This window comes from Cebus imitator, unplaced genomic scaffold (assembly GCF_001604975.1).
Source record: "Cebus imitator isolate Cc_AM_T3 unplaced genomic scaffold, Cebus_imitator-1.0 Scaffold143, whole genome shotgun sequence".
In the NCBI taxonomy this organism is placed as follows: domain Eukaryota; kingdom Metazoa; phylum Chordata; class Mammalia; order Primates; family Cebidae; genus Cebus; species Cebus imitator.
Window position 1 is genome coordinate 3,393,627 of NW_016107458.1, and position 17,970 is coordinate 3,411,596.

Genomic DNA, 17,970 nt, shown 5'->3' on the forward strand with positions numbered 1-17,970 from the left:
CCGGACCGGGCGAGGGAAGAGCCTCCACTGGAGAGGACGTGGACGCGCCTGAGGCTCGGCTCCCTGGCCGAGCGAACGCCGGGTGGGCGGCTGCGGGGCTCAGGGCGGGAGGAAAGTGCCGGCAAAGCCGAAGGAGCGGGCGGGAGCGAGGAGGGCGGAGGGCGTGCGGGAGGGAGCCCGCGAGTGCGCGCGTGTGTGTGCGCGCGCCCGCCTCGCGCGCTCCCCTCCTCTCCCCGCCCCTCTCCCCCTCCCTGCCAGCGCCCTCCTCCCCTCCTCCCCCCGCCCCCCGCGCTCCCGCCCAGCCCCCGGAATCAGTGCAGCTGTTGCCGTGCAGGCTGCGGATTCCTCCAGTCCCTCCCTCGGCCGCCTCTCCTCCCGGAGCGAGCGCGCAGCCCTGCGCAGCAGCGCTCACTGGTCCCGTCCTGTGAGCCCCGGCCCCAGCCGCGGACAGACCCGCGGAGTCGCCTCCCGGCCCACCCGCCCGGCCGCCGAGGAGCGGGAGGAGGACGGGACCCCGGCGCCCCCACCCCATCCCCGGGAGGTAGGTAGGGGGCCTGAGGCAGGGAGATGCCAGCTCACTGGGGCTTCCTCCCGGACGGGCTCCGCGGCGGCGGACGGGCGGGAGGAGGGGCGCAGGCCCAGGGCCGGAGGACGCCGCTGCCCGCCTGCCCAGCGCCCGGGGAGTCGCGTGGGGGCTGGGAGTCTGCAGAGCCCGGGCGGGGGCGGCGCGGGGAGCCCGGGTCGCGGCTGCTCATTGGTACTCGGGTGATGCGGGGCGAGGGGCGGCAGGCTCTGCGGTGAGGCGGCGGCAGACTCGCCTTGCGCACCGCAGCCACCGGCCCCAGCCCCGGCGCGGCGATTCCTCTTCCGTGCCTCCGCCGCCGCTTGTCTGCAGCCGGGCGCGGCGGGCCCTGGGCGGAGGTGGGTGCGGAGCGGGCAGCCGGAGGGTCTATTTTCAGGTGCCCTCCCTGTGGCCCCGCGGGTGGGGAGCGGGGGCGGCGGTGACAGGGCCGGGCTCTGCGCCTAGCGGTGCCGAGGATGCGGCCAGGCGTGGTCCCGGCTGCGCCGCGCTGCAGCTGAGCGGGAGGCGGCGGCCCCGCGTCCCACCCCCGCCCCCTCCCCGCGCTCCCTACCCCCCTGCGCCCGCCCCCCTCGCCCTCCCTGCCGTCCCCACTCGCCCAGGGCTGGGCGTGAGCGGCCTCCGGGCGCCGAGCCGCCGCTGCGCCCGCCCTTCAGCTCCTGCACCCTCTCTTCAACAGGTTTGTCTGTGCGCGGAGACCCTCCGGGCCTGGCTTAGGGACGTGGGCTGGAAGCTCCTCTCGTCATCACCCCCCGCACCACGCCCACGGCCCTCTTTTGGGGGGGAGCCTTCTCTTTGTTTTTGTGATAGGAAAGGTGCCAAGTGCTGCCATCAGATGGGGAGGGGGTGGGGATCAGAACACAAACCTCTGTCCATTATTTTTCCAGTCGAAAGCCAGGCCAGATAGTGAGGTCAGGGTGAGTGTGGGGGTGCTTCGGCGGAGGAGAAAAACGAATTTCGTGGGGTTTATTTGGGCGGGGATGTGCTTTTTTGGCAAGATGGATGGCTCACGGTGCCCTCGCCGTGATGCAGCACAATGCAGCAGTATCGCAGCTTCCTCGGTTCTTGCTGGCGGGGCTTGGCACGGCCGCCCGGCGCCTGCGGCCCCCGCCCGGCCCCACCCAGGCCCGGGGCTGCCCTTCGCCAAGGCCTGGAGCTGCTGCTACCCTGTCCTGCAGCTTCAGCTGGATGTGGCGTCAGAAGGACCAGGTCACCTAGGTGTGAGCCGGGGAGAGTCTTCTCTTTTGGGATGATCCCTACTGCACCTCTTGTTGGGCTGCGTTCCGCCGGAGGGGCACCCTGCAGCACCAATGCAGGCAGAGGGGAGCCGGCCTGCGGATGCAGATCGGAATCTGATCTCCGACCAGCCGACCTGAGCCTTAGGGAGGGGCTGCAGGAAGGACGGCGCCCAGTCGTGTGCAGAGGCAATGGTGCAGTCAGTTTGGGGAGTCGCAGCGTTTTTCTGTGGATCATCCATAATCTGTAACCACAGCCCAGCTATGCATTGATTTGTTTCTACGTGAAAAGTTGGTGTTTATTAATTGGACTTTCACAACTGTGACATTATAGTACCTCGTCTGTCTTTGGTCAATACCAAGTGTGCATTTTTTCTATAGGAAACCATTTTTTAAATGAAATGATTAATGTATTTTAGTTTTATGTCATTGACATATTGAAATTCAGTAGGTTGTTTTAAAAGATACTTATATTTTTTGATGGGTAGTAAATGATTCCTTTAGCCTGTATTTGTTTTGTTTTCATCGTTTGCTTTTTCTGTAAGTCAAGTACAATTGCATTATTTGGATGCTTTATTAGGGATGACTAGCTGTATGAGTGTCATGATGGAGGGTAAATTGGTATTCAGATTTCTGTTGATTCAGATAGTGGAGTTAAGTGTCCAGGCATAACTAATGGGATTATGACAGTAACAGAGTGCATTTATGTTTGTTTATATGCATTTTTTGTATACATGTTTTCACAGCTGTGACTGCGGAGAGGGTGGAGAGGGGCAGACCACCAAGGCCTCTTGACTGGTATCTAGTCAGTAGGAGATGGTTCTCATGTTTAGTCTCGGCCAGGACACAGGGAATTTCCCTTCTAAATGCCATTTCTATAATTCATTTATTCAGTGTGGGACGGCAAATGGGATAGATTTCAAATATCAACCCAGGCTCTTCTAAAATGTGTAGGTGAAAAAGGAAATTTCAGTATGCTAGCTGGAAGGGGAGCTCAGTGTTTGCAAGCCAAGGGCGTGCCTGCTTGTATTTTTACAAATTTCTAATGAATCCAAGTTAGTGGCTTTTGATTTCATGTGGCTCTGCAGAATAGCACTGCATGTACATCGTGTGGTATATGTGCATTATTTTGAGTTTCTCTAATAGCCATTAAAATATGGGACTTTTTGGATTTGGGCTTCATTGTTGTGCTGCTTGTATAAAATCGTGTTGTGTAAAGATTTTTTGTGAATGTTATTTCCATGGATCATCCAGACGTTTTGGATTTACTTTGTTGTAAGAAATGTCCTGTGTTGATGTCACAGGAGGTTTAGCTGTTCTGACTTACACACCAGGTGCAGAATTCTGTTGGGTTAAACTGTTTGCAACTCTGTCGTTGCTGGAGTGACCAAACCTTCCTCTGAGAGGAAAAGTATTGGGCAGTGAAGGAACTGCTGTCACTTGGTCGTCTCCCACAGTTGAGGTTTTCTGTGAAGAGATTCTCTTGGGCAAGACTAGTAACAACTATCTGTGATGTTGTAGAGCAAATGAGAAGACCTCACTCTACTTGTGACACATCCTGTGCAGAGGCTTGGCATTGGCAGAGTTTCTTGGAAGAGTTTGTAGACTGATTGCTTTGTCTTGATGTGTGAATGTATGATTTTACATGTGGACGTACTATTTTGACGTGGAAAGATTTTACTACTGCTAAACAAACATAGACATGATTAGTGGAAATCATTCAATGTGGTTTTGTTGAAATAATTTTAAGCTTTTTATTTTAATAACATATTCTTATAGAACATTTTAAAGCCTATTTTTTTTTTTTTACGTGCAGTGACATGATGCTCCTTTAATTATGTTGCACCCTGACTAGTATCTTCATACTAGTCATAATTCGGCTTTATTTAACGTTCTGTGGATCTCCCTATGGTAGCCCTGGTTCTTTACGACACTATTGAGAATGCAAACCATTCGTCCATAAGGAAGGGGCTAGCTACCCCTGTTAGAAGAATGAGCTTGGTAGGTGTGTGGAAGTGAGTAAAGCATGTCATGGATTTTTCTCGTAAGTTTTTAGTCTTTGCTTTTTTTCAGAGCACATTTTTTTTTTTTTTTTTTTTTTTTGCATATGACCCTGTTTATTACTCTGATTTTTCTTGTAACACTTGTAATTATATTTAAATTTTTATTGTGTAGGAATAACATCATCAATCTTTTTTCTACTCAGAAAAAGTAGATTAAAGTAAATAAATTATGCCAATTAGATATGCCTGGGTTTCTATATTTTAAACATCTCTGAAGAAGGCATTTTCATAATGTCCCTTGTTATCATAGTGAGGTTTGTGGACCTCCAACATTAGACCTACCTGGGAGCTTGTTAAAAATGCAGATTCTTAGGCCCCACTCTGAACTCAGCCAGTTGGAATTGGCATTCTAACAAGACCTTTAAGTGAGTTGCATGCACATTAAGTAAAGAAACTTTATTCTGTTCCTTCAGCAAAGGGACCTCAGTATCAAAAGTTTCCTTCTTGCATTTTACTTTTAATTTTTGCTGAAGTAGCAGCACATTTTTTTCTTGACGGCGGTGACAAAAGTGAGGCACTCACTGTAAATTATTTAATATAAAATTATAAAGCTGTTCTTTAATTTTGTCGGAACAGTCCTATATACCATGGTTTTTTTAGATTAATTAGTGTTTTAGGTTCTTTTGTAAAACACCTCTAAAGTTGCAAAACAGTTTTTCCCCCTCTGGAATAATAAGGCATTGGTTTTGAGACATAGAGCTGGAGCCTAGGAAGCTAACCCCTGAGCAGAGGGTCCCCCCTGCTCCCTCTTCTCTGCTCTGGCATCTTACTGTCTGTCATCTGATATAATCAATGTCCTGCCCTCTGGTCCAGTCTTTTCTTAGAGATGTTTTTTTTGAATCAAGTAATTGGTAGGTACAAAATAATGTTCCTAAAATATATGTTAAAGAATCTTAAACTGGCTGGGCTTCTGCCTGTGATCCCAGCACTTTGGGATGCTGAGGCAGGTGGATCACTTGAGGTCAGGAGTTCAAGACCAGTCTGACCAACATGGCGAAATCCCATCTCTATTAAAAATACAAAAATTATCTGGAAATGATGGCAGACACCTGTAATCCCAGCCACTGGGAAGGCTGAGGCAAGAGAATCACATGAACTGGGGAGGCGGAGGTTGCAGTGAGCTGAGATCTCGCCACTGCATTCCAACCTGGGTGACAGAGTGAGACTCCATCTCAGAAAAAAAAAAAAAAAAAGAATCATAAACCAGTGGACATTCAGGCAGCCACCACCTAGTTCAAGATGAGCCTTATCATACATGCAGAGTCATCCCATCTGAAACAACCCCTGTCCTGAATTTTGTGCTTGTCATTCCCTTCTCTATGGCTTATGCTTTTTAAAAAATCTTGATTGTGTATGATTTTGAACTTTATATCAAGGAGATTATGTATTTATGTAAAAATACATAAAATTAACATTCTGTTCCCAAGGTTTATCCATTTCATGGCTGTATTTCATTCATTTTCGCCTGCTATATAGTATTCTACCGTGACCTATTTATTTATTTTACTGTAGATGGAGATTTGGATTGATTCCAGTTTTTTTGCTATTATAAAAGGACTGTTGTGAGTGGTTTCTGTACATGGCTCTTGGTACGTATGTGGAGGCAAACACACCCATTTTCTCTCTGTAGGGAGTGAAATTTTTTGGATCACAGGGCATGTGCATCATCAGTCTTAGTAGAGAATGCCAAACTGTTTTTCACAAAGTGATACTATTGATTGTGTTCCCACTAGCTCTGATTGTTACAGTTGTTCCACAGCCTTGCCAGTGCTTCATTTACCAGGCTTGAAAATCTTGTCCAGTGAAATGTTATCTCATTGTGATTTTTATTTACAATTTCCCTGATTATTTAGGGATGTTGAATGTCTGTTTACATCATTAGCCATTTGGGTTCTTCCTTTTGTGAAGTACCTGTTCCGTCTTTCACCCATTTATCTTATTGATTTGTAGTTCTGTATGTACATTACCTACTAATCCTTTGTGGATTATATGTGTTGCAATAATTCTCGTTTGTGTTTTTTTTTAACTCGAATTTTTGATTTCTTTTGATGATCAGTTACTTGTCATTTAGCAGAGTCCTAATCAGTTTTTTGTCCTTTAAGGTTTATGAGGATAATTTTGTTATTGCAGAAAAATTGTTCTTTTTTGGGAAAGAGCATTCGATTTGGAGTCCAACAGGTTCTGTGTCCAAATCCTAATGATGTTGTATACTAACCTTACAGCTACAGCTGGGTACTGGCCTTGGGCTAGTTACTCAAGACCACAGTTTCCTCATCGGAAAAATCGATATAGTATTGATTTCCCTGACAGCTATGAGACAGCAGTGTACAGTGCCAGTCACATAGTACATAATGTAGTTGTTAATAGTTCCCATTCCTTTCTCTTGGGACTGTCTAAACTCTCTGACCCACTGATCCCTTTTGGTATGCTTTGCAAAAACTGCCTAACATTTTTATGTCAGAAGAGCTATTAAATGGCTTATTCTAACTTTTATTTTTTGAAAAGGCTGCATTACCAGTGGCATTTATATATTGATTAATACAGTCTGAAGAGACCACTTACTAGAAACCATTATCAGTTTAGGTTCTGGTTCTTGAAAGTAATATAATTACATTTGTTTGTACACATTTCTTTTGACCATTAAGCATTTATACCATTAATGATCTTCCTTTGCTGCTACTCTGAGATTACTTTGTAATATGGTTTTTTATTTAGTGAATAATTGGATACATTCTCTTGCCAGAACTTGAAGTTATTATGGTTTTGTGGACTGGCTTAAAGTTGAATAAGAATTAGGACCATCCTGGTCAACGTGGTGAAACCCTGTCTCTACTAAAAATACAAAAATTAGCTGGGCATGGTGGCGCGCGCCTGTAGTCCCAGCTACTCGGGAGGCTGAGGCAGGAGAATTGCTTGAACCCAGGAGGCGGAGGTTGCAGTGAGCCGAGATCGCGCCATTGCACTCCAGCCTGGGTAACAAGAGCGAAACTCTGTCTCAAAAAAAATAAAGAATTAGTTCCTGAATCAAAGGACTATATAGTACATAGAATATATTTTATGTACCATACGCAGAAGGTAAAATACCTTTTACAGGGTGGAAGTGTGACTTTGGCTAGCCTTTAACCCTCTGGTCTCAGATCTAATTTTATAAAATGAAAGACTTAGATGAAATCACGGTGGGGTTAAAACATGGCACATGGCATCTCTCCCTTCTGTTCCTGGCAGACATCGAAAATCAGTAATGGTTCTCGTTTTCCACTGAGCTGAGATAGAGTCTCTGTAATATTCTTGACGTGGTGTTCCAGGCAATAGCTACCAATTGATTAAATCTGGCACTCAGTTTTTAAGATTCTGTGATTATAAGATTCTTGAGAAACTTATCATATTGACAGTGTTCAGAGTACAGTGAGACAGGAAGAAGCTAGAAAAAAGGAAACAGGAGAGAAGAGAGTGTGGGGGTCCACAAGTTAAGGGAGCAAGTTACAGTGGTGGCCAAGGGAACAAGGAAGGGAGAGGTTGGAGAATGGTTGTGAAGGCGCCATCTTATGCCAGCTACTTGTAGTTGAATGGATGGGAGGTAGACCTAGTGGGTGAGGAGCTAAGGTGACAAAGATTTCAAATTTGAATTATGACAAGGAACATGTTTGGTGATGATGGCAGAAATAGACAAGTCAAGGGCATGAGTGGTTATTTGATTGGGAACAACGTCAGTTTTGCTTTAAACATGTTTGAGTTTGAGGTTCCAGCACAACCCTCAGTGGAAAGAGGTCATGGTTAGAAAGGCTGATGGGAGGCTTTGGATGGAGAAGCTCTAGGCTGCGGGCCCCAAGCTTCAGGCTCTTTGTACACAACCCAACCACTTGGCTCACACACTAAGTGACCTTGAGCAAACTGCCTAGACTTCTTTGTGTGCCTCAACATCTTCATCTGTAAAATAGTCATAATGAGAGTACCTACCACATAGGATTATGAAAGCCTGATGAGATAATTCAGTGCCCATCACAATAAATTTTAATGATTATAAAATGTGAAATATTTGCTTAGTTTGTCTCAGTTTTATACTTTCTTTTAAGTAAGCAGTTTGATTTGTTTAGAAAAGAGACATTCTGGCAGATAACAATCATTTAGATAAATAATGCCAAGTTCAGCCTATATTAAACTTGTTCCTAGACATCATGTCAAAATAATAGTAAAAGCAAATATGATTGATACATATGTATTTTTTAAACAAACAAGAAAATGCTGAAGCCCTAGTATCCAAGGAAAGGATATGAGCAGATAGTTTATAAAAGAAAAAATCAAGGAGACTGATAACTGTAAGTTCAAACTCACTGCTATATGAAATATAGACTAAAATAGTCAATTGATGTTTTCACCTAAATTAATGGATAGATAATACGATCTGGGCTGCTGTGAGATGAGAGCTCTGCATCACTTGTTGAGAGAGTATTTTGATTAATACAGATTTAGGGGAAAACGGTTGGGTTATATACGTAACAGAAGCCTTAAGTGCTTATATCTTTTGAACTGAAATCTCACATGTAGCTCTGTAACCTAAACAAAACAATTAAAAATAAGGACGCGTTTTTAAACAAGGATTTTCTTGGCAACATAAATAGTGAAAAGGGAATATATTTTTTTTAATGGAGTATAATCAAATAAATTGTGGCACAACTGTAGGGTGGAATTCAATATAGAGCTTAAAATAATGATTTTGAAGAATGTTATTGAGTTGGGAACCTGCTGATAATATGATGGTTAATGGAAATATCTGTATACAAAACAGTATAGTGTAGTATAATCCTACTTTTATTGTATTAAGTAAAAGACTAGAAGGAAATACATTAAAATGTTAATAGTTTGCTCTGGATGGTAGGTTGGGTGATTTCCTCTTTTGTATGAAAGGAAATTCCCATGACTTAATGCTTTTCTTTTTGAGTTTTGAAATATTTCACAGTAGAGAAGAATACAGTAAATAATGTAATAGATGACCGTGAGGACCATTGCTTTTTTTTTTTGTTTCAAGGATCATTTTTTTGTTTTATTTTGTTTTGTTTTGTTAGAGATTGAGTCTTATTCTGTTGCCCAGGCTGGAGTGCAGTGGCATGAACACAGCCTCACTGCGGCCTCCACCTTCCAGGTTCAAACGATTCTCCTGCCTCAGGCTCCCAAGTAGTTGCAGGCATATACTACCACATCGGGCTGATTTTTAAATTTCTTTATAGAGACGGGGTTTTACCATGTTGCCCAGGCTGGTCTTCACTCCTGAGCTCAAGTGATCTGCCTGTCTTGGTCTCCAAAGTGTTGGGATTACAAATGTGAGCCACCACGCCCAGCCTTGAGGACCATTTTTTTAATAATCAAAAAAGCAATCAACACTTTAAAAATTCTGATTTTTAAAAAGGAAAGAACAAAGTAAATCTGTTTAATTGTAGATCATTAAGAAATAGTTTTAAATCCAACAACTGTTATATCTGTGCTTTGCAGTTTTCTAAGAGCAATGATATAATGTGTAAGTCAGCATCTTAAGGGTGTAGGTGTGAGATAAATTAGTATATTCAAATGTATTCTTTACATTAACCTAGGGCAGCTTAAAATGTGGAGAGGACCTGGGTTCTTTGGGATTTCTAATTTCCACACTTGAGTGCAGAGCAGCGGAATTCCATGACGTGCTTGTTCTCACTTGTGGAAACGTAAACACTGCTACTGGATCTAATATGTAACCATTAGACCATCATGTTTCATTGGAATAGGTCAAAAATGAAGATAAAATTCCAAGTGAACATTTTAAAATAAAAATTACTTCAGATTTACGTTTACTTTCAGTGAATGGTGTCTCAGCATCTGGGAATATTGTAGGCTAAGATAGAGAAGAACTAATTTTAATATCCTTCCTTTTTTGTATGAAAAGAATTTTCTGTGCAATGTTAGTTTTTGTGTATGTACATATACAAAATATATATACGTACATATACAAAATGATGCATATATGTCACAGTTATTATATATATCTCTCTCTCACACACATAGGAAAGAGATGTGTGTGTTTGATTGAGTAATGTCTACCACAAAGGGGGGCACAAGGCTATTTTAAAACTTTTTAAATAGGGAATTTTATAGAGACAGTATTTTGAAAATGAATCCCATGAATGAGTCAAGTTGTCCTTAGCCAGTGGAGGAAATGTTTGGGAGGGAATAGTACTTTCTGTTTTATGATCCAAGTCTCTAATGTATTGGTACTTTGTAAAATGTAGCTTACAAAAATTAATGAATTTCCATGAATTTTGTATATATTCTGCCGTGAGCTTTAACCGAGTGGTTGTTTGAGGAGGCTTTCAGGATTAATTGTGCTTTGACATATGAAAGTAACATGTTATCAAGATTGCTTTAAAACTGACCCTTGTTTATGGGAGTCATACTTCCATTCTTAATAAACTCTCAACTGTGAGAGTAAACATCTAAGTGATTTTTAGAGTATCTCGCCTGTAGAATCGCGAGTGCCTTGTTAGTTCTGATCTTTAATATACATTTTGAAGCCACTAGTTAGGCAGTAAAATGTGTATTACAACATAACTATAGATTTTTACCCAATAGATCAACTAGTATGAAATTTAGAATGATATATAAATATAATAAAATTTATTTCTTTGAGATATGTATGTTCAATGTGTAATTTGTGTAATTAAATATGTTTATACTTAAAAGTTCATGAGCCTATTAACAGTGGTTATCTTAGGTAATGGAAGTGCAGATTTCATCTCTCTATAGTCTCTCCGTATTTTCTAAGTTTTAGGAAATATTAATAAATTCTTACTTTTTATCAAAAATCAAAACACTTCAGACCAATCCTCATTTTAGCTGGATAAAAACTAATGATTAATCAGCTAAATATATTCCCTGCTGTTCAGTTTTTTTTGACTAAACTTAGAAAAACAGCATTAATAATAAAGTTATAAAGAACACTGAAATTTTTAAAAGATCTTTTCAATCCTTGTTTAAATGTTCATTTTTATTACAGCCTTGGTAGTTTGTTCATTACTTCTGCAGAGTGTGGGAAAAGATGTAGGAACTGGGCCACAAGGGAGCCTGACAGAAACATTGCCCAGGAGGAATCAGCCCCTAATGGCCACTGCGTTTGGCTCTGGGTGAAGTTTCGTTTCCCAACACTCTTGGATGGCTGTTTCAGGGATACATTTTGTTCTAGCATGTTTGCCACAAGGCCAAATATAAATGCTCAAGGGTTGTACACTTTTCCAGGTATACAGAGTCTTAGGCTGGAATAGGGCCTTTTTTTAATTTTAATTTTTATTGTTTGGCCCTTTTCCCTCTTTGTCTTCTTTACTTGAATGGGAAGGAAAACTTAGATTCTTCCTTAAAACAATGCTTATTTATTTTGATCTGTGATGTTTAAACATTTTCCATGGCATTTTGAAACCTGTAAGCATAGGAGTGCTTTTATAGTGATTACAATAGTCTTAAAAGTTAAAATATTTTTATTTTTACCACTTTAGAATCCCTGAAATTTTTTTTGACAATGTCTGCTAATATGCACAGTATATGTAGTTTTTTTGAATTGCTTATAAAAAATATATACCATCACAAAGGCATAAATGAGCATAAAAATCATCATAAAAATTACAAAAGCATTTTTAAGATATTTACCAAAATAATAGATGTTTATTTTAGATCATATAGATAATAAAGATGAATACAAATAAGACAATTAAAATCACTAGGTACTGCATGACCCCAGAAACATGCAGTTAATATTTTAGTATTTCTTGGTTGGGTGCCGTGGCTCACGCCTATAATCCCAGCACTTTGGGAGGCAGGCAGGTAGATCACAAGGGCAGCAGTTCGAGACAAGCCTGGCAAACATAGTGAAACTCCTCCGCCTCTACTAAAAATACAAAAATTAGCCAGGTGTGGTGGTGGGCACCTGTAGTCCTAGCTACTCAGAAGGCTGAGGCAAGAGACTCACTTGAACCCAGGAGGCAAAGGTTGCGGTGAACTGAGACTGTACCATTGCACTCCAGCCTGAGTGACAAAGCACTCTTGGAATTTATGCATGTCTCATGGCAAAACCTAAAATCTAAAGACTGGTCTATAGTTGAAGCTATAGCATGAACATTGTCTCTTGTCCTGAGCTGTTTTAGGGGTGGGATGTTAAAGAAAAATGGTGAAGAAAGAGATAATTCAAAAACTTGTTTATCATAGCTATTTATCTTTTCTGAATAATGTCTTTTTACAATGGAAAAATACCAGAAATTAAGTTCTTATTAGATAATGTGCCTTCTGTTTTGTTTTGAAGGGAATTCCCATCACAGTTGCATTAATTCCCCTGAGAGACATCTCTGTATGCTTCAGACAACATCTGATTTTACTTTTGCCTTCAGATTTCAGAAAGTCTTTGAAACAGCTCCCATAACGTGTTGCAGTGGAATGGATGTGGTTATTATAATCTTGGTTTTAAGTGTAATACATTTTACTGGGCCGGGTTTGGTTGTTAACTATTGAAAGCATATACTAGAGCTCACCTTTCTTGGGATCTTTGTATTTGCTGGATTCTTTAAAATTCTATCTTGGGATTTAGGATCTGTTACAAGAAGGAAAAGCTACATGTATATTTGATTACGGAAGCCAGTCCTTTAAGCTTTAAGGACATCAGATGGATGGAGGTGACTTGCTGGCCTTTGTTGCCTTAACTCTAGTATTTGGCTTATTTCTGAGGAAGGTGCCAAAATGGCTTTCGCATCTGCTGCGGGAAAAGAGAGTGGGAAGAGCAGAGAAATATCCTTTTATTGGAAGATAAAGCCCTTTCCAGCAATTTCCTTTAGAAACTTGTGGGTTGCTGTTATTCTCATTTGGGTGATGGTCCCCAAGGAAAAGTGACAAATGGCCACCTTCTGGGGTTTAAACACTAAAGGCCAGTGGTGGCCCTTTTCACAGTTAAGAGGGAAAATCTGAGCTGGACTGGGTGGACTTTCTCCAAATAAGGGATTCTTCTGAAACACCCACCCTGATGGGAATCATTCTATTTGCCGATGGCCAAAGCCCATCAAGGGAAATGCTTGATGGTTACTGTGCCTGAGCTGTCTGAAGCCTGGTATAGGATTCTCAACTTGATCTTGAAGCAGCTGCAAATGTTAGATCTTGACACTTGGGATGGCAGCAAGACCAGGCAGTGCCCAGAGTGGTCCCAGTGGCCTAGGTTAGGGCAGGGCAGGGGGCTGGAATGTGGCCTTAACCGGACCTCTGAGCAAATGAGACTACCTGTCACTATTTTGGGAGATGAGTTGTTGGAGATATCAGTCAGGTGACTTCCCTGAGAGAGGCCTGATCCTTCTCACAGCAAGGTTGACAAGTCTGTGCTGCCAGTTGTCCTTAAATACTCAGTTTATCTCCTGGGGTGGAGTTGGGGAAGCACCTCTACCCTGGAGCAAAGAGATTTGCCTGTCATTTGGGAAGGAAAGAAACCAGAACACATCTTGTGTTTCATTCTTTGTTTTAAAGGTAGGTTTTGTTTGTTTGCTTGTTTTTAAATCAATACCCATTGCTAAAGGAAATCCTGGTTTCCCTGATAATCAGGATGATTTCTTATTTTGAAACGCTTATTTTGCCTTCGAAGTGTGTGTTTCTGACATAAGAATACTAGGTTTTATCCTAGTTCTAGGAATCTCACTTAATTTATAAAAGGTAAACGTTTAATTAGAGAGAAGTCTGATTTATTATCTTATTTCAAACAAAGACTATTCTTGGCTGTTGGTTAAATTTTTTGTATATTTTTTTCCGGCTGTGAAGAATTATTTTAATTGTATATGTCTGTATGCATTTTTATTCTTTATTATGGTACATATTTCCATTGGACTATGCTCTTGTTAAAGGAAACCATTGTTCACATGAAATAAACACATCCTTGGTGAGTCATACTTGAGAACTACTTCTCAGTCTTTTCAACTTTTAAAGTCAGTGGTATTTCATGTAAAGAATATATCGGTAGCTGGTCTATCTCTGGAATGTTGTGCAGCTGTGCAGAGCATGAGGCTCAAATGTGCTAATTAAATATATTTTTTAGCAAGAATGGAATGTGAATGGCTTCAAAATGTGAAAGCTGCATGTGAATAGCTTCAAAAACCATTCCATTTTATTTTTGAAGAGGACTTTTTTTTTTTTTTTTTTGCCAAATATTAACAATTAGCACACTGACTTTTAGAGGATGTATTGCTCTGTTAAATTGTTCTTTTCAGCTGAGCAGGGTGGCATGTGCCTGTAATCCTAGCCACTCCAGAGGCTGACGTTGCTTGAGCCCAGGGCTTCACTTCACAACTAGCCTGGGCAGAGAAGAGGGAACCTGTCTCAAAAAAAAACCCCAAACTGTTCTTTTCACAGAGCTAATGGGGCTGTTTAAATACTGTGATTTATCCTTTAGAGCAAGCTTGTCCAACCCATGGCCTAGGGCGGCCTTGAATATGGTGGCCCAATACAAATTTGTAAACTTTCTTAAAACATTATGAGATTTTTTTGTGCGATATTTATTTATAGCTCATTAGCTATCATTAGTGTTAGTATATTTTGTGTGTGGCCCAGGACAATTTTTCTTATTCTTCTAGGGTGGCCCAAGGAAGCCAAAAGATTGGGTACCCCTGCCTTAGAATATGCCCAATTAATAATCTTCAAAATGTAGGAGTCGGGTGGGGTGGCTCACGCCTGCAATCCCAGCACTTTTGGAGGCCACGGTGGGAAGATTGCTTGAGCCCAGGTGTTTGAGACCTGCCTGGGCAACATGGTGAGACCTGGTCTCTATAAAAACAAACAAAAATAAGAACGGAGTGTAGGCAGTGGTGGCTTGACTAAGCTTCTAAGCTTTAGCATCTTTAGTTAAGGTGTCCCTTGATCTTGCTTATTTCCCTTGGTGTCAGTTCTTAGTTGGTGAGTGCCTAACCTTTCTTTGGGCAGTAAGGCATGACATTTCTCCCAGTTTGAGCGGTATTCTGATCCTTTTCCTTGGGGGGGTGAGCGTGAGTTGTATCTTTTGGACTAAGCTGCATTCATTCAGATGGTGGTCTGATTTTTTATTTTTTCAGTCAGGCATTGTGCAAAGTGACCTGATGGGAATACATGGCAGGTTGGTTGTGTAATGTGGCAACATCTTACTTGGTTGTCTTTAGAAATAAGTGGGACGTGATTCCAGCAAGGCTCTGCATAAAATGTTGGAATGTGTTGGAGAACTGCCAAGAGGTTGGGAGCAAGCTGTGTGACAAGCACTAATGCAGCCTTGGCCTGCCTTAAAATAGCTGCAGGTTAACAAATATCTTGAAACTTGTCATTTCATTTGAGCAAAATTGCTCCTCTGGATGTGTTACCAAAAGTTGGAGATGATTGCTTTCCTCTTTTTTTATCGATGTTTATTTATTTTGCTGTTCCAACAGTCTTAAAACATCTTATGAGCATATGAAGAAGATAATTCTCTGTAACATCTTATCTTGAATGATTTTACTGGACTAATTAGTAGCACATTATCCCAAACTTCACTTGTAACTCTGCCCTGTTCACCCGACTCTCTGCAGAATATGTAGTCTTTGTAGTTTGAATAAAAACTGGGGCCCTGAAGATTTTTTCAAAAGTCCTATATTTTATATGTTTGATAGGCGTTTGGAAAGAAATTACTGATGTTTGAACTAACACATTGTAGAGGCAGTCAGAGGCATTGTTTACTTTCCTGTGGAATCTTGTCTTAGCTGATTCACTTTTAGACTTCTTAGTAAGTTCATTGATAGTTTGCAGTACTTGGTTCTTGTTTGCAATTAAATTACTTTCTAACTATAGTCTCTCAATTTTTTTCAACAGAAAGACTTGTTTTTTAAGTCAGAGTGATAAAAACAAAGGGGGTAGGGAATAGTCTTTGAAATGGGTCTGTACAGGCTTAAGCCTGATGGTGATGTGATCAAGGTTGGGTGGGGCACAGCTGGATGGCGGGGCTGGGGGGCACTTCCTGTGGGACTAATCTAAACAACTAGTTAGTTTGGGTGCTCTGAAGATGAAATTTTAAAAAATGCAATATTTGGGTTAATGAGTGGAAGTAAACTAAGAACTTCCAGGATGTATATGTTAAATAGTAGGTGAAAACAGTGAGTTATATGTTAAATAGTAGATGAAAACAGTGAGTTAACTTTGATGTTGAGAGACTTAGATGAAAACCAGGTTCCTGTACTTAAGGATTTCCTAAAATATGATATTGACAGATATGTTTTGGTTTTTTTGGTTTTTTTGAGATGGAGTTTCACTCTTGTTGCCCAGGCTGGAGTGCAATGGCACAATTCCGGCTCACTGCAACCTGTGCCTTCAAGGTTCAAGCGATTCTTCTGCCTCAGCCTCCTCAGTAGCTAAGATTATAGGCATGAGCCACTGCACCCGGCCTACATATGTGAATTATCCCATAACTTAAAGTCCTTTAGGAGTTTAGATTTAGACAAACTGTGATAATTTCAAAGCTCAGTACATCATCCTGAAAAAGGCTTTGTTTCTTTTATTTCACTGTGTATGTATAAGTCTGAATTTTGCTTTGTCACTTTCAGTATTTTACATGTATTTTAGAGGTCCTCTTCTTGTATAAAAACATTATTTCTGGTTATATGTAAGTGCCTTATATAGAGATTTATAATTTGTAATTACTATACTTTTTGGTCAGGAGAATTGAGCTTATTTGGGTTATGTTTTTAGAATATTTAAAAACCATATTTTGTGTTTTTATAACATAGAGAAATATTTTGTGGAAAATGCATGTGTGGGCAGCTTCTTTAAATGTATTGACTCTTTCACTTTTGGATGGCAGATGAATTCTATGTGGCATTGTTGTCATGCTGGAAATTTTCTTTATTGAGCCTATGACTTTTAAAGTATCAAAATTGTTTTTTTCTTTTTCCTTTTTTTGCACATATCCAGTTTTTTTTGAACAAACACACGCACATACACACACACCCTTGGATAACTGAACTGGTAAATTGAATTGAGGAGAGGTGAACTACAGGCCACCATTTCCTTTTTACTTACCTACCATGTTCTGATCTCCTCATGTGAAAATATATTTTGAATAGTTTTCATCTCAGACCGTCCATTGATTTAGAGTGTGCATTCATTTAACCTTGCAAGAGAATTCAGTTATTCACTATACGATAAGAAGGCAAAAAGTTAAATACTCAAATGCCCCTTTTTTGGATTATTGTCTGAGTTAGAAAAATATTCATCTTAAATTTTACACATGCATATGGGATGTTATCTCTCCTTATCTGTATGCCTTGTACTGGCACAAGTTTATAGGACTAGGAACAAATAAGCTTAGCATTTAAAATATTCCAGACATAAAAATCCATGGAATTTGCTTATATCTGCTGGGGGATGCACAGTCAGACAGACCCAGGGTTTTAATTGGTTCCTTCTGCAGTGCGAAGGCAGATGGAAACGTTACCAAAGTCTGCTGCAGATGGCAGCGGGGTAGACAGGTGAGGCGCACATGCGAGTTTGTGCCACTGGTAGGGGGAGTAATGAGTTGGTTTATGAAATGCTAGCCATTTTAGATGTTTCTACACCTGTTGTTGGCTAGCTAAAAATAAATTGAACTTGTTGGAATGGTAGAAGTTTTACTGTCTGAATAGGCTTAGATAAAATAGTGTTTCACATGCTTGTAAAGATGCCTGTTGTAACATTATGATGATTTTTTAAAGTGGTGATACCTAAATGTCCATCATTGGTAAGTTAGAGGGTGAATATGTATTCTGGAGGCAATACAGTGTATAGTTAAAAGTACCGACCATGGAGTTTTGCTGCCTGGGTCTAAACCTCATTTCACCATGGGCCCACTTTGTGACCCTGAGCAAGTCATTAATCGCGTTCTCTGTCTCAGTTTCCTCATCAGTAAGATCAGGATAATCATAGTACAGACTATGTAGGATTGGTTGGATTAAATAAGTTATAAGTAAAGCAGTTGGCCTAGTGCCTGGAAAATATATAAGTATTAGTTGTTTACTATATTAATAAAAACATTATTATTATGGAAAATCTTCTAATAACATGGGAAGGTTTTTAACATAAGGGG

The 17,970-nt window shown here is 41.1% G+C and overlaps 1 protein-coding gene across 2 annotated transcripts in view; it reads left to right on the forward strand.

Annotated features, from left to right (window-relative positions):
* The first annotated feature begins 341 nt into the window (after positions 1 to 341).
* Positions 342 to 17,970, forward strand: part of SPTBN1 (spectrin beta, non-erythrocytic 1) — a 215,255-nt gene continuing 197,626 nt past the window's right edge. Inside the window, exon 1 of one of the 2 annotated variants that reach the window (XM_017542341.2) lies at positions 342 to 538. The gene's annotated coding sequence lies outside the window, so the exon portion shown is untranslated. Of the gene's footprint in view, positions 539 to 1,188; positions 1,260 to 17,970 lie in introns of those variants that run through there. The other variant, XM_037743396.1, reaches the window with a different exon arrangement.